General features: G+C 34.5%; 1 protein-coding gene across 5 annotated transcripts in view; it reads right to left on the bottom strand.

The window, feature by feature from the left end:
* FILIP1 (filamin A interacting protein 1) overlaps positions 1 to 15926 on the bottom strand; it is a 311913-nt gene that overhangs the window by 167834 nt on the left and 128153 nt on the right. The window contains exon 2 of one of the 5 annotated variants that reach the window (XM_023503080.2): positions 5049 to 5089. The exons of the other annotated variants lie outside the window; for them this stretch is intronic. The gene's annotated coding sequence lies outside the window, so the exon portion shown is untranslated. The remainder of the gene's footprint in view (positions 1 to 5048; positions 5090 to 15926) is intronic. 5 annotated transcript variants of the gene reach the window in all.

The following is a 15926-nucleotide window of genomic DNA, read 5'->3' as shown; positions in this document are numbered from 1 at the left end:
ATTTCAGGATTATCTGAATTTAGCATTCATTCAGTGAAGAATACAAGAAAATAATTTCTATCCAACTAAACTCAGAGAGGCAGTATGTCACAGTGAATAAAGAACTAGACTTGCAATTCCAAAAGACTTGGGATGTATAATGCCATCCACATTCAGAGAAAGAACTATGAAGATTGAATGTGTTTTGAAGCATAGAGTTATCACCCTATGTTATTGTTGTTGTTTGTTTTCTGGGGTGGTTTTGTGATTTTTTTTTCCTTTTGGTCTAATTTTTCTTATATATGACAAATATGGAAATATGTTTACAAGAATTACACATGTTTAACCTATATCAGATTGCTTGCTGTCTTGGGGAGGGAGGAAGAAAAATGTGGAACACAAAGTTTTACAAAATGAATGTTGAAAACTATCTCTACATATATTTAGAAAAATAAACTATTATTTTAAAAAATGAACTGACCTTGGAGGCAGGAAGACCTGACATTTGCTGGCTATGTAACCCTAAGCAAATCACTTAAACTCTTAGTACTTTGGTAATTCTCTAAGACTATATATTATAGAGAAAGCACCAATCTTCAGTGAAAGAGAAAGTTCGCTCATCTAGAAATTGGTATACCAATGATATCACTGGTGGAGTCCCTATCCCCCAAACCCTAAAATCAGTGAATAGATGAAGTTATTTTGGTCTTAGCAAACACTTTTTCAATGTCCCACAAATATTTCATATTAATTTTTCATAGCCATATGCATGTGGATTTTAGCTATCTATTTATTTCTTTGGAAATCAACCAATTTCCTATCTTTATTCTTCAATAAGTTCAACAGGCTGTATCTATCCTGGCTCCATAATTCATATATGGAGGGACATAGAAAGCAATAAACTTATTAGTTTTTCTCTATAGTATTTTTTTTCCTACTTTTCCTCCAGGAAATGACACCATTTTGGTCCTCTCTATCTCTAAGTCTTTCCTTAAAAGGATTGTCATAACCACACCTTGGTCTTATAACTCCACTGTCCTTTCTACTTCACCACATAGCTTCCATGACATTATAATATCTGGAGAGACTATTATCAGGCTGACCAACTTTTCTTCACAGTGTTTTCTGTTAACTTAAAATGTTCATAATTTTTCTGTGTAAGATCCTAAGTATAAGTCATGCTTAACATCATTATCTTTTAAAATCTGCATTTAACCACTTAATGGTCAAAAGGACAGTACTATGTCCCTTCTTTGGTCTCTTCAGGTAGAATTTCTGATTTAATATCTAATATGTTTAATCATTATCAACTCTGTTTTTCTTGCTGAGTCTGCTGTTGTGGCAATGTCTCACTGTTAGTACCAGTGAAGGCTATGGAGCTTAAGTATGTCTTCGAGAAAATGTCATTAAAAGAGCTGAGGCATGAAAATTTCAGGGCACAATAGGCAGAAATTCTCAGAGGGTATTATATAACATCATTATTGTTATATAACATATGTTGCTTAAGATATATACATATACACATAATATATTGCTATATAATATGCTTGTTGCCACTTCAGGACATGAAGTAGTTTGGAGTGAAGGAGAGTGACATCCTGCTCCCAAGAACACCAAGGTCTAAGAGGATGAAAAGTATTCAAAAAGCCTATAATCCCAGGGATTTGGGGCTTGGGAGATGAGTGCTCCACAAATTCTCCACTTCTGAGTGTGACTTTTCCCTGACATTTAATCACAAGGCTCAAATCTAATAACAAGTCTGAATTTAGTGACAGCCCCCAGAGACCTAATAGCATAGTATCCTCACTATCAACTAATATTATACAACTATAAAATATCATAGAATGATAGATTAGAAAAGAGAAAGCCTAATAGATCATTTAATCCCAACCCTCTCCCCACTTCATTAAGGTGTAAATAGCTTGCTTAAATTCTTTTTGGGAGAGATAGATAGTAGACAGAGTTAATCAAAAGGGATTTACATACATCTAAGATCCACTGGAGTTCCTGCAACTTAAGAACAACAAAGGTACTAGAAGATATGAGCTTCCATAGACTCGGAAATTGGAAGGATAGTGTTGGCTTTCAATATAGGACATCTTTTGAGTGTACCTAATCTTATAAAGAGAATAAACAGTTGACACTAAATGTTAGTCTGGTTACAGAATCATTTTGACTACCCCAGAAACTCATACACAATACCCAGCTACTTCAATCCCCAGTTTCCATCACCTATACTATGTCCAACCATCATCTCATACATAAATCTTTTCTTATTCCACTGCCTTCCTATCTCTACTCCTACTCCCTGCCATACTCTAAAAGAAATGATCTCATCAGATCTTATGGGCTCAATTACATCTTTGTGCATATCACCCCCAAATATATATACATAGTCTGTAGTTTTCTCCAGAACTCTTGAAGTTACTTTTTGCTACTTTTTATGCTTCTTATATTAATTTATGTACATATTAGATAAAATCTATGTACATGTTATATATCTTTTTGAATAAGGTAAGTTCCTTGGGGGCAGAGACTGTTTTTTTTTTTTTTTTTTTTGATAGCCTTTTATTTACAGGATATATGCATGGGTAACTTTACAGCATTAACAATTGCCAAACCTCTTGTTCCAATTTTTCACCTCTTACCCCCACCCCCTCCCTAGATGGCAGGATGACCAGCAGATGTTAAGAATACATTAAAATATAAATTAGATACACAATAAGTATACATGACCAAAACGTTATTTTGCTGTACAAAAGAATCAGACTCTGAAATATTGTACAATTAGCTTGTGAAGGAAATCAAAAATGCAGGTGGGCATAAATATAGGGATTAGAATTCAATGTAATGGTTTTTAGTCATCTCCCAGAGTTCTTTCTCTGAGGCGTAGCTAGTTCAGTTCATTACTGCTCCACTGGAAATGATTTGGTTGATCTCGTTGCTGAGGATGGCCAGGTCCATCAGAACTGGTCATCATATAGTATTGTTGTTGAAGTATATAATGATCTCCTGGTCCTACTCATTTCACTCAGCATCAGTTCAGTGTAAGTCTCTCAGGCCTTTCTACGAAATCATCCTGTTGGTCATTTCTTACAGAACAGTAATATTCCATAATATTCATATATCACAATTTATTCAGCCATTCTCAACTGATGGACATCCATTCAGTTTCAGTTTCTAGCTACTACAAAAGGGCTGCCACAAACATTCGTGCACATACAGGTCCCTTTCCCTTCTTTATAATCTCTTTGGGATATAATCCCAGTAGTAACACTGCTGGATCAAAGGGTATGCACAGTTTGATAACTTTTTGAGCATAGTTTCCAAACTACTCTCAGAATGGTTGGATTCATTCACAACTCCACCAACAATGCATCAATGTCCCAGTTTTCCCGCATCCCCTCCAACAATCATCATTATTTTCTCCTGTCATCTTAGCCAATCTGACAGGTGTGTAGTGGTATCTTAGAGTTGTCTTAATTTGCATTTCTCTGATTCATAATGACTTGGAGAATCTTTTCATACGACTAGAAATAGTTTCAATTTCTTCATCTGAGAATTGTCTGTTCATATCCTTTGACCATTTTTCAATTGGAGAATGGCTTGATTTTTTATAAATTAGAGTTAATTCTCTATATATTTTGGAAATGAGGCCTTTATCAGAACCTTTGACTGTAAAAATATTTTCCCAGTTTATTGCTTCCCTTCTAATCTTGTCTGCATTAGTTTTGTTTGTACAAAAACTTTTCAGTTTGGTATAATTGAAATTTTCTATTTTGTGATCAGTAATGATCTCTAGTTCTTCTTTGGTCATAAAGACCTTCCCCTTCCACAGGTCTGAGAGGTAAACTATCCTGTGTTCCTCTAATTTATTAATAATTTCATTCTTTATACCTAGGTCATGAGCCCATTTTGACCTTATCTTGGTGTACTGGTTGTTAAGTGTGGATCAATCCTAGTTTCTGCCATATTAGTTTCAATTTTTCCCAGCAATTTTATCAAACAGTAAGTTCTTATCCCAAAAGCTGGGGTCTTTGGGTTTGTCAAAGACTAGGTTGCTATATTTGTTGACTGTTTTATCCCTTGAACCTAACCTATTCCACTGATCAACTAATCTATTCCTTAGCCAATACCAAATAGTTTTGGTAACTGCTGCTCTATAATATAATTTTAGATCTGGTACAGCTAATACCTTCATTTGATTTTTTTTCATTAATTCCTTTGAAATTCTTGACCTTTTGTTTTCCATATGAATTTTGTTGTTATTTTTTCTAGGTCATTAAAATAGTTTTTTGGAGTCTGATTGGTATAGCGCTAAATAAATAGATTAGTTTAGGTAATATTGTCATCTTTATTATATTCGCTCGCCCTATCCAAGAGCATTTAATATTTTTCCAATTGGTTAGATCAGACTTAATTTGTGTGGGCAGAGACTGTTTTATCTTTGTCTTTATATCCCCAGTAACTCATACTGTGCCTAGCACATAGTAGGTACGTAATACAGACTTGTTGATTGATCAGTAGTCTTGCTGTACTTTGCCCAAGATGACTTAAAATAATCATTGAATAACATTTAAAGTTCTAGAATTATCAAATAAATTTAATGAATGTATGTGCCAGTGAACTTCCTTCTAAGACATTTGGAAATATTTTTCTCTATAGAGGATGGACATATTCCTTATTAGGAAGAAAAAACTAACTTCTAATTACATTTCATTGAACAGGTCTGCTACCCGATCTCAAGTGAATTGGTTAGTTCTAACACTTAGTAGGAGGGACTCTCCTTTGCCAAATGTAGACAGACTAAGCTTCCTCACTTTGGATAATCAGGGAGTCAAATGCAAATACTTTGCCATAAGTGCTCATGTAAGATTCAACAAGTAAGTAGTTGTCATCAGAATATTAGGAAAAAATTAAATCCTATGAACATTTAACCTGATGCTAAAGAACTTTTAAAATGCTTAACTGTATAGAAACAATGCTTAATAAGTAATGAGGCCAATTCTTAGGGAAAGAAAAGATAAAAACAGGATGTATAAAATGAATTGAGATTTAAAACAAACAACCTTATTTGTTGAAAAGACTCCTGGATCAGTACAAAGGCCACCTTTAAAAAAAAAAAAAAATCAGGGTTAGCCAGATCCTGTCTATTGTACTAATTGGAGTTAGATGCAGGTAATGGAGGAAGAATTTGGCACTTTGACAGCTTCTTAATAATTGATTTTCCTGTTTGCAGATTTGGGATTCAGAGATAATAGAACATTCCAATGGGGCAGAATGTATCAACTTCCTCCATGTGGTCTTTCATCAGGGAATGAATAGGTATTCCCTAAAAAAGTTACAGAATGATAAAGTTACAAGCTAATTGAAAATTTATACCAAAGATTTTTACTTCTTATTCCACATATTTTTTTTTGGAAGAAAGTAATACAGATCCTTCTTTTTTTCAGAACCAAATTGTGTAGACACATTTAATGAAATACACTTATTGTCCCTTTTAGGAAGATCACTAGGAGATCCTAATGTAGAATGTGCTAAGCTTAAAATGAGAAAAGATGAAGAGAACAAATGTTATTGCATATCTCTTCTATTTATTGCATTCTATCCCCTCTGATGCTTCTGATAAATGCAGGCATTACTAGAACATGTTGCTACATCAGCAGCATCACTGGAATTAGATAATGTAGAAATTTAATCACCCCTCCTGCTCAGACTTACCAAGGCATTCATATGGTATTTTGTTGCTTGATGTATCTTTAACAGAGGCAACTAAAGCATTAAGCGTAAAAAGAGCAAGACATATTTCAATCAAAACCATTGGCTTCCATCTTGTCAACTCATATTTGGAGATTTGTATTTAGCGAGGTGTCAGAAAACATTGTGAAGCCAGGTAGAGCCAAACCATATCATCACTTTTTTTCTGTACTTGTTTTTAAAAATATCCAGAACAATGACTAGGAATAATTGTGCCTAAGACAAATTGAGTTGGTGGAGGATGCATGGTTTTCTTGATTAGAATATGCTTGAGAGCAGACCTAGCTTTCATTTCCATATTCTCCCCACCCCAGGCTTAATATAGTGGTTGGCAAATACTAAGTACTTAATAAATTTCCCCTACCACACCCCAATTTCCCACTCATTCTATGGATGGTCTAACCAGCAGATCTTTTCTTTACAGGACTTCTCTCACTGGGTTCACCTTTGGCCTCTTGGGATTGGAGGGTAGGGATATGTTGATGGTGATATAGAGGACTAACTACTTGACAGCCTGGGAGTGATGCCCAGTGGCAGCATGACTGATGAAGGCACATAAGGTAATAGTCAAAGGCTATTTTGTGAAAAGCAGTTGAGAAAGAACCCTCCAGTAAGGAAGCACCCCATCCTTCCTGCATTAGCACCTTAGAGCAGTTCTATGGTTTTTGTGGGGCTTTTTTGTTTTGTTCTTTTTGGAAAATCATAGCAATGACATTCATTTCTAACTTGCTAGGACACCAGCATTTTTTTTCTTTGCCCTCTTACATTTCTAATAGATCTCATTAGAGAAATATATTTGCCAAATAATTCCCCAGTTTCCATAATTAATTGGTGAACATCCATATTACTTATTGGTATAAGAATTAAGTAAAGATTACAAGAAGGGACCACCTGAATCACAAAATATTGTCTGAAGTCGCACTTTGGCAAACTAAATGAGGCTAGCTCTAAGGCAAATGTAGGTATAACTTACACAAGCCATTTATACCGTTCAGAAACTGCTCATTCCTTTTATTCCTATGGGTCAAGGTAATTCTTTTGTAATAGCAAATAGTTAGCATTTATGTGGCATACTTTAAGGCTTACAAAACATTTTACAAATATTTCATTTTATCCTCAGAATAATCTTGGGAAATAGGTGCAATTATTTTATTCCTAATTTTCAGATGAGAAAACTGAGGTAGATAGAAGAAAATCTTCTTGACGTCCCATAGCTAAAAAGTATCTGAGGCCAAAATTGGATTCAGCTCTTTCTGACTCTAGGTTCAACTCTATTCATTATACCATCCTAAAGTCCAGATCAATTTATCTAAAGTTACAATGTAGATATTTTTTCACTTATTAATTCAGTCAACAAAACTTTTATAGGCTTTTATTAGGTACAATCAATATTGTGCCATCAATTGGGGAATGACTGAACAAGTTGTGGTATAAGATTGTGCTGGAATATTATGATGTTATGTTATATGATAAGCAAGGATGGTTTCCACAAAAACCTGGGAAAATGTGGAAATTGATGCAAAGTGATGCAAGCTGAACCAGAGAATTTTGTACATAGTAACAGCAATAATGTAAGGATGAACAAATGTGAAAGATCAAAACAATGATCTAAGACAATTCTAAAGGACCCATGATGAAAAAAAAAAGGTTATCTACAAGATCTGATGAAATCAAAGTGCAAATTGAAGCATACTTTTTATTCCACTTTGTTTTCTTGCTTTTTATTATTTTTTTGCTGCAACATGGCTAATATGGAAATATGTTTTGCATAATTTCACATATATAATTGACAAAATTTTGCTTCTCTTCTAAATGAGTAGAAGAGGGGTGAGAAAGAAGACAAAAACTCAATTTTCAAAAATTTTACATTATAAATAAAGGAACAAACAAATAAATAAATGCAGTGCTATGTCCTGTGCACAGGAGCTTATAATATAGTTGGTAGTCATTTTTTGGTTGATTTTGGAGTATTTCATGTTTTTGAGGGGTTTTTTTTTTTTGTTTTTTTGTAGAGGCTATGACAATTTAGAATGCTAGGAAAACCAAAGGTTCAAATCCTGTCTGAGATACTAACTTTCCTAGGCAAGTCACCTTGATGGGGGAACTCTGTAACTGTCTTCCTTAAAACTGTCCTTCTTGACTTTTGGGGTAACCTCTGAAACTCTCCTGACAAGGACCCATCCTTTGGGGCAGTTAAGTGGTTTCATTAAGATTGGCCCAGGACCACTCCCTACTTAACTCAAACTTAAGTGGTCTCATTCAACTGGAAATCTAGGCCTGGGGGTAGTGACAATATTGCATTCAATTGAAACTTCAGTCTCAGATTTCCTATTTAAAGGGCAATTTTGGGTCTCATTTCTTGGCAGAGGCCTAAAAACAGAAGTCATGCCATGCCAAGGGATCTCTCTTTGGCATAGCTGCCTGCCAGGACAACTGCCTCCTGTGAAGACATTCTCTTCTCAGTGTTAACCCCTCTTTATCTCTCTGCCAGGATTTCTCTGCAGGACCTTTGTCTCTCTGTCTGGACCTTGCCACTGAAGAAGTCAGTCTCCTAGCAAAAGCTGATTTCTCAGTGCCAATAAACTTCCTTTTGACAGTCTAATATTTAGGGTTCGTGAATTCTTTCACGTTGGACCTGCACTGACCTAAGTGGGGTTCCCACAACTCTCTGCACTGTCACCACCATCATTTGGTCCCTTGACCTCATCATTTGGTTCCCTGACTGGAAATCAAATCAACCTAATCTCAGTCTACTTCAGTTTCCTAATCTGTAAAATAAAGATAATAATAGCACCAACCTCCTAGAATTGTACTTAGAATAAATTTAGATAATATTAGTCAGGCTTCACGAACCTTAAAGTGCTAGCTATTATTTTTAAACCTATTTAATCACAAGTCATAAATACATACTGTATGATTTTAAATAGTCTTGACATATTGGGAAGAGGGATGGGATTTATACAAATGATAAATTAGAGGATGTTTGATTTTAAAAAGACCAAAATTCCTTTCAAAAAGCCTATCCTCTGAGTGTTTTTCCTATGATTCAAATGATTAAAAATGCATTTAGATACAACTAACTATGGGTGTTGAGCTAATCATATTGCCTCACTAAACATGAATTTCTAAATTTGGAAAATAAGGGGTTTGGGTGAGATAATCTTTCTTATGGAAAGACAAATACACTAATTACTGTTGGTGAAGCTATGAATTGATCCAAACATTCTAGAAAGTATTTTGGAATTTTGCTAAGAAAAGGTCTAAAATATCCGTGTTCTTTATACCAGAAATAGCTTTGCTAGTCATATACAACAAGGAGGATAATGATGAAATAAAGTAAGAAAGACCCAATATATAAATCAATGTATTTATATTAGTACTTTTTATTGTGAAAAAGAATTGGGGAAAAATTGATGCTCATCAATTGAATTGCTAAACAAGCTGTGAGACATGAAAGTAAGAGAATATCAATGCATTATAAGAAAAATATGCCTATTATAATTACAGAGAAACAGAGGAGGACTTACATGAATAAATTCAAAGTGAAGCACACAGAATTAGGAAAAAAAATCAATATACACAATAACTACAAAAATCAACAAGCATTTATTAAGTGCTTACTATGTGTCAAGCACTGCAAGTGCTGGGGATAAAAAGAAAGGCAAAAATATCCCCAACCTCAAAGAGCTCATAATGCAATGGGTGGCAACAAGCAAAAAACTATGATGCGCATAGAGAAGAGATGGAAGGAAATCTCAGAGAAAAGACATTAGCATTAAAGAGAACTGGAAAAGGCTTCTTGCAATAAATAGCATTTTAGCTGGAATTTGAAGAAATCCAGGAAGCAAAGACTCAGAAGGAGAGCATTCCAGGCATGGAAGATAACCAGTGAAAATGTACTGAATAAGGAATGAGAAGATGGTATATATTGTGCAAGGAACAGACCAGTATCACTGGATTGCAGAATACATGGGGGGAAGTAAAATTTAATAAAATTGGAAAACTAGAAAGGAACTAAATTATGAATGTATTTAAAAAGCAAACTCAGCGAGTCACTGGAGCTAATTGAATAAAGGACAGGGGAGGGACTGATGTGGTTAGACATGAATTTTAGAAATATCACTTTAGTAGTTGAGTGGAAAAGATATTGGAGTGTAGAAAGATTTGAGTCATGAAAAACCACCAGAAGGAAATTGCAATTGTTCGATGTGAGATGATGAAGACCTGATCTAGGAAGCTGGTAATAATGGAGGAGAGAAAGGAGCATATAGAAAAAATATTGCTAAGGAATAATTGACAGGACTTGACAGAAGATTGGATATGGTGGATGAGAGTGAATAAGGAGTTGAAGATGAATCCCATGTTGCAAGCTGGGAGAATAGGGATGCCAAGGTGGAACTTAAAAAGAGGAGAAGGTTTAGAGGAATGATAATGAGTTCAGTTTTAGACATATTGAGTTTAAGATGCCTCTAAGACATTCAATTTGAGATATCCAGTAGAGAGTTGGATATGAGATTGGAAGTAAGGAGAGAGCTTAGGCTGGATAAATTGAATGAAGAATTCCTACAGAGAAATGATAACTGAATCCATGGGAGCCAATGTGATCACCAAGAAATACAGTTTAGGAGGAGAAAAGGAGAGTACCTAGGATAGAGCGCTTTAGGAGTCACTCAGAGTTAACAGACATAATCTACAAAAAAAAAGTCAAAAAAGGAAATAAGAGTTGTCTGACTAGTAGGAAAACCAGGAAGGACCACTGTCACAAAAATCTAAAGAGAAGAAATCATTAAGGAAAAGAGGATGATTGACAGTGTCAGGGATTGCCAAGAGCTAAAGAAGTATGAGGATTTAGAAAAGCTTACTGTATTTGGCAATAAAGCAAACGTTTGTAACATTGGAGAGATGTTCAGTTGGATGATGAGATTGAAAGTCAGACTTCTGAGGATTTAGAAGGAATTTAAAAAAAAAAAAAAAGGAAAGGGAGACATCAATTGTAAATGACTTTCTCAAAGACTTTATCCTTAAAAAGGAGAAAATATATAGAATGATACCTAGCAGCAATGAAAAGATCAAGTGACAGACATTTTGTTTTAAGATTGAACAAGACAAGAATATGCTTTTTGATGACAGTAAAGTAACTAGAAGATATGAGAAGACTGAAGAATAGTAAGATAGGGATGCTGGAGAAATGAATCTGTTATCTGCTGGAAATAGATTAGAATGGGATACCTTGTGAATGTTTTGGTTTCCCTTGCTGGGAGTAAGGTCACCTTTTTATGTTGGACATGGGTAAAGGAGATAGTGGTGGAAAGCATGCAAGTGAAATGAAATGAAGAGGAGGGGGAAAGGAGGAAGCTCCAGATGAAAGGTCTATTTTTTTTTTAGTGAAATATAAGTCAAAATTCTCAGCTAAAAAGGTAGGAAAAGGGGAAATCATGGGATATTCAAAGAGGGATGACAAGATTTGGAAGAGCCCTTATCTTAGCTGGGATCAGGAATCAATTATGGAGATGTAGTGGGATTACATGTGAGGGCCCAGTTAAAATTATATAAAATAAATTTATATTAGACCTAGAGAGCAGGCTTTTTAAATTTTTTCTCTATATCTAGGTGTTCAGTAAAAGAATAGAAATCAAAGTATTAGATGATGATAGTACAGATTTGGGGTAGGGTATGGTTGGCAATAGATAAAGGTGCAGAAAGCTTGAGAGTACATATAGAATTGAACAGTTTCATTATTAGATAAAGGGTAGAGAGCTGACAATAGAAGGGTTGAGATCAGAGAAGTAAAAAAAAATAGGGCTCATAAGAAATATACATATATACACACATGTGTATATACATATAAACACAAACATGCATATATTTATGGCAAAGAAAATACCACAACAAAATAGAATGATAAAAAATTATGATCAAATAAAGGAATTTTAAGAGCTCATGAAAATGGAAGTGGAACATTGGTAGGTGACAGAAAGATCAAGATACTATATTCATCTCTGAGTGTAGAGAGTTGGAGTAGAAGAATAGTAGGCCATGGGAAATAAGTAAACAACCTGGGAAGTTTGTTTTTCAAGGAATACATATATTTATCTCTTTTTATATACTTCCTTTTAAAATGTAATTCCAACAAATTCAATTAACTGTAGAATAGACTTGAAGAAGTGCTTGCTTTCAATAGAACTTCTGGTATAGCATCTCAGTAACATAGTTTTTTTTTCTTTTATGCAGAAGTCATGATGTCCAAGTTGTTAGTATTTTCAATGAGAAAAGAAAATATTTGCCCTTTTTTCATATGCTTGCAGAATTTTGAAATGCAAAAGATCAATGAGGTCAGCCAGTTTATTCTCTGCCAATGCAAAATGGTTCATTCCCTTTTGCATATTTTTATTCCTTAGTTGAGTCTAGTTATAAATATCCCAACTCATGGAGTTTTCACAGCTTCCCCTGGGAAGCTATCCTACATTCTGATTGAACATGCCATTCCTAAATGTTCCTAAAACTAGACTCAAGTTTTCTTTAACCCCTTTTCATTTATAACCTTATCTCTGTATATTAAAACCTCATGATGGTCAAAATACTTCTAAAATGAAAACTATTCACTCTACTGGGACAGACTCACCTGAATAATGATTTTGCATTTAGGGAAAATAAGAAATTGCATCACTTCTCACATGCTGGGCCTTTTATTATGATCTAGGGAAGAGGACTTTTTTTTTAGAGTTACTATAGATTGTCCCCTAAAGACACCCACATTCTAGTACAGTGTAAAAGAGGATGAACAAGATGATGACCCTTAAAAACGGAAAAGCATTATCACACATGTTTAAAGCCATGATGGGTATATTTCATGCTATCCTACTTAACAGAATTGAACAGGCTATGAAGAATGAGCTGGGTGTCTTTGGGAAACTGAAAACTTTTCTAACTGGCACCAAGCCTTGATCTTGAAATGAAGGCCCATTTGTAAAAATGAGTAAGATCTTTTTTTTTTTAAACTTAATAGTATTTTTCCAATTACAGATAATGATTGTTTTCAATATTCAAGTTTGTAAGATTTTAAGCTCCAAATTTTTCTCCCTACCTTCTTTCCTTCCTTCCTCCCCACAACAGCAAGCAATTTGATATAGGTTATACATCTACAATCATCTTAAACATATTTCCACATTAGTCATGTTGTAAAAGAAAACTCAGAAGAAAAGAGAAAAATCATAAGAAAGAAAAAAAAAACAAAAAATAACAATTTGCTTCAATCTGTATTCAGACTCTATAGTTCTTTCTCTGGATGTGGTAAACATTTTCCTTCATAAGTCCCTTGGAATTGTCTTGGATCATTGCTGAGAAGAGCTAAGCCTATCATAGTTGATCATCACATAATGTTGCTATTACAATGTATAATAGTCTCCTGGTTCCGTTCACTTCACTCAGCATCAGTTTATGTAAGTCCTTCCAGGTTTTTCTGAAATCCATCTACTCATCATTTCTTATAGAATAATAGTAACTTGTTCAACCATTTATCAATTGATGGGCTTCCCTTCAATTTCCAGTTCTTTCCCACTACAAAAAGAGTTACAATAGGTTGAGCACCAGCCCTGAAGTCAGGAGGACCTTAGTTCAAATCTGACCTCAGACACTTAACATTTCCTGGCTGTGTGACCCTGGGGAAGTCACTTAACCCCAACTGCCTCAGGAAAGAGAAAGAGAGAGAGAGAGAGAGGGCGGGGAGGAGGGAGGGACGGAGGGAGAGAAAGAGAGAGAGAGAGAGAGAGAGAGAGAGAGAGAGAGAGAGAGAGAGAATGACACTAAGTTGGCATATAAATTATTCTCAAAAATTGAGAAAGTATTCCTCCATACTTCTTTTATGAGATAAACTTAGCACTACACCAAGAAAGAATAAAATATTGTAGGAAAACTATGGGTCAAAATCAACATCAATATTAATTCAAAATTTTTTTCAATAAAATCTTTTCAAAATATAGCAATTCACTCAAGAAACCATTCATTATGACAATGTTGGAGTTATGCTAGGAATGCAGGGATAATCCAACATTAAAAAAAGAACTATCGATATTATTAATCATATTCAAAACAAAAGCATCCAAAATCATGATTAATTCAATAGATTCAGAAAATGTTTTTAACAAGCATAATATTCATTTGTGTTTTTTTAAAAATCAAAGTATACTCATAGAAGCATCAGGGGTGTTTATAGGAACTTTCAGTTCAATGCTGTTTATGCAATAACTTGTTGCCAGTCTTACATTAGGATACCACAGAAATTATTCTCTCTGACTTTCCCTCTACCTCCAGCTTTTGCAGTTATATTGATTCTTGTTTATTGATACAACAAGCATTTAAGGTCTTCATAGAATATATCAGATCAAAGATATAGAGCTAGAAAGGATAAAAGAAGTCATCTACTCCAAACCCTCAATTTTATGGGAGAGAAAATTAAGGTCCAAGGAGAAAGAAAGGAAGGAAACATTTATTTATTAAACACCTACTATATGCCAAGCACTGTGCTAAAAGCTTTACAAATATTATTTCATTTGATCCTCACAACAATCCTGGAATGAAGGTTCTATTACCTCATTTTTAACATTTGAGGAAACTGAAGCAGGTGGAGATTAAGTGTCTTGCCCATAAGTCACACAGCCAGGAAGCATTGGAGACTCCATTTGAACTCAGGTCTTTCTGATTCCAGGCTCTGTACTCTATTCACTATGCCATTCACCTAAACATGACTTTATATAAGATCACATGAGTAGTAATTACTAGAATTAGGGTTAAACTCAGTTTTTCTGACTCCAAGTTAATTTCATTATTTTAATTATACATTTTATTTCTCATATGGAGTTAACCAGAAACATTTTTGATCATTTGAGAGAATATTTAGATCAAGTCACATTCATAGATTATGGGATAATGCAGAAAAGTTTTTTTAGTTTTTAGGGTATCTGTCATATCATAATATAAGATACTGAACAATTAGTTCCAGAGACAGGAAGATGAGTTCACAATCCACCTCTGTGTTGGCTATATGACTCCCAACAAGTAATTTGTTTTCTCAAATGTCCCTTATCAACTCTCTGATTATCATTTGTGGAGCATGTATTAATCTGCACTGGTAAAAAGAATTTCTTTACCAATGGAATAACAATGTCGCCCCCCAAAAATAAAATCTTTCTTATAATTTAGTCACCATCTCTTGCACTGATCTGATTCATGCATCAGAAGCAAGGGTCAATTTAGAGAAGCAGAAATTAAGAGTTCAAAGCAGGGACAAACTTGGGCTCTTTACATTACTACCATTAGGAATCTTTCCTTTTCAAGTTCAGAAACATCTCAGAGATTTTTATTTTTTACAAAATCTAGTCATTGGAAAAGACACCTGAATGTAGTTTCCATATCTGCAAGCAATTAGAACATATGAAGTCATCTTCAATGCACAGATGGAGCTATCTGGGCTATATTTCACTCTTCCTCCAGCAGTGTGAAGCAGTGAGGTCATCCTATCCTTCAAAAACATCTGAAATTAACCCTTTCAAGACACACATTTGCTTAGAGGCAATTTTATGCAAGTGAGTTCTCCAGTAAAATGCAAAACATTAAAACATAACTAGATATGCCATGTTCTCTTCATTCACACTGACTGTTCTGAGGCTTTTTTTTTTTAATAAACATTACATATCCTCAACATGTGTCTGGTCTTTAAACAGTATGTTGGTAGATTTTCAGAAGTGAATTTTCACTTTGGAAGAGTCGAAAGTTACAGTTCCTGGGGAATAATTATTCTTCAGCTACTCTCAAAGCCTAGTAGAGTGTCAATGGAATGGTGAGTTGGAGGAGTTTGAGCAAAAACAAGAGAAAGTAAAACTCTGCTTGGGATCATAAGATTCTATTAATTATTATTGTCTGAGAATTCTAGGGGAAATCCTATCCCAAGGCTAAATTCATTGTTCCCTCATGAAAGGGGTGACTTGAATCCATATATATTGCTATATAGAAGAAATCTTAGAGGTGGTCTAGGTCAGGGGTATTAACTTGGGGTCCATCTACTTCTTTTAAAAAAAAACTGATATTTGTATTTCAATGTGAATTGTTTCCTTTGCAATTTTATGTATTTTATTTGATACATTGGATACATTACCCTAATAATAGGTCCATAGTCTTTACTAGACTACCAAGGA

Source organism: Sarcophilus harrisii, chromosome 4 (genome assembly GCF_902635505.1).
Source record: "Sarcophilus harrisii chromosome 4, mSarHar1.11, whole genome shotgun sequence".
NCBI classification, from domain to species: Eukaryota; Metazoa; Chordata; class Mammalia; order Dasyuromorphia; family Dasyuridae; genus Sarcophilus; species Sarcophilus harrisii.
The sequence above is the reverse complement of the archived record's forward strand: the minus strand, read 5'-3'. Positions and strand labels throughout refer to the sequence as shown.